The 1379-nt window shown below is 48.0% G+C and overlaps 1 protein-coding gene across 1 annotated transcript in view; it reads left to right on the top strand.

Annotated features, from left to right (window-relative positions):
- dgkh (diacylglycerol kinase, eta) overlaps nucleotides 1-1379 on the top strand; it is a 74580-nt gene that overhangs the window by 18157 nt on the left and 55044 nt on the right. The gene's annotated exons all lie outside the window — the stretch shown is intronic.

Raw genomic sequence — 1379 nt, 5'->3', positions numbered from 1 at the left:
AGAGTAGCAGTAGCGTAAAAAGAGGGGTTGGCAGGTGGTGGGACACAATGCAGATAGCCCGGTTAGCCAATGTGCGGGAGCACTGGTTGGTCGGGTCAATTGAGGTAGTATGTACATGAATGTATAGTTAAAGTGACTATGCATATAAGATAAACAGAGAGTAGCAGCAGCGTAAAAGAAGGGTTGGGGGGGCACACAATGCAAATAGTCCGGGTAACCATTTGGTTACCTGTTCAGGAGTCTTATGGCGTGGGGGTAAAAACTGTTGAGAAGYCTTTTTGTCCTAGACTTGGCACTTCGGTACCGCTTGCCATGCGGTAGTAGAGAGAACAGTCTATGACTGGGGTGGCTGGGATCTTTTAGGGCCTTCCTCTGACACCGCCTGTTGTAGAGGTCCTGAATGGCAGGCAGCTTTTCCCCAGTGATGTACTGGGCCGTACGCACTACCCTCTGAAGTGCCTTGCGGTCGGAGGCCGAGCAATTGCCGTACCAGGCAGTGATGCAACCGGTCAGGATGCTCTCGATGTTGCAGCTGTAGAACCTTTTGAGGATCTGCAGGACGCACACAGTACATACACCTCTCTCTCTGTGTCTGGTTTCCTCAAACACTCTTCTTTTCCACGTTGTGATGGTCTCTTAAAGAAATGTCACATTTCAGAGTAGAAGACAGGTGCTTATTTAGTTAAAGTGGTTAAAACATGTTCAGACCACTGAGTTCAACAGAGGGTTAGAACTAGTGAATGAAATGCTCCTCTCTCTCGCTCTCTCTCTCCCCTCCCTCTCTCTTTCTCTCCTCCCTCCCTCCTTCACTCCCTCCCTTCAGCTCTCTCTCTCTCTCCCCCTCCCTCCCTCTCTCTGTCTGTCAGGCCTGAGTGTGAGCAATGTGTGTTTATAGTGGGTCAGAGAAGCAAGGGATCTGTAATGGCCTTCCTTTCTTTGCTGTTATTTAGCCTGTCCTTCCTCTCCCATGCATGAAATTGACACACACACACTTTTATCTCAGCAGAGTTTCCTGTAGATAAACACAGAGGTGTGGTCAGTGCCCAGTGAGCCTTGGGCACTGAGTGTGTGTGTGTGTGTGTGTGAGCATGCTCCATGGGGGAGAAGGATTAACTCTGCCAGTCACTGGGATTAACACGGAGCTCATACATATTATACCCTTACTTGGAGGGTACAACACACGTGCTGGGCTTCACAGGTGTGTGTGTGTGTGTCAGTGTTTTCGGTTATGTGATATTTGTCAATTGTATTAATTAATGTATTGAAACAGGGTTTGGGGTTAGTTTAGTTCACTGTTCAGACAATTCATGGTGAATTGAAGATACATTTAACAATGTTCTTCTCCCCCCTTTCTCTCTCTCTCTGTCTCTCTCTGTCTC

The sequence above is a fragment of the Salvelinus sp. IW2-2015 genome, linkage group LG36 (genome assembly GCF_002910315.2).
Source record: "Salvelinus sp. IW2-2015 linkage group LG36, ASM291031v2, whole genome shotgun sequence".
Taxonomy (NCBI): domain Eukaryota; kingdom Metazoa; phylum Chordata; class Actinopteri; order Salmoniformes; family Salmonidae; genus Salvelinus; species Salvelinus sp. IW2-2015.
The sequence above is the reverse complement of the archived record's forward strand: the minus strand, read 5'-3'. Positions and strand labels throughout refer to the sequence as shown.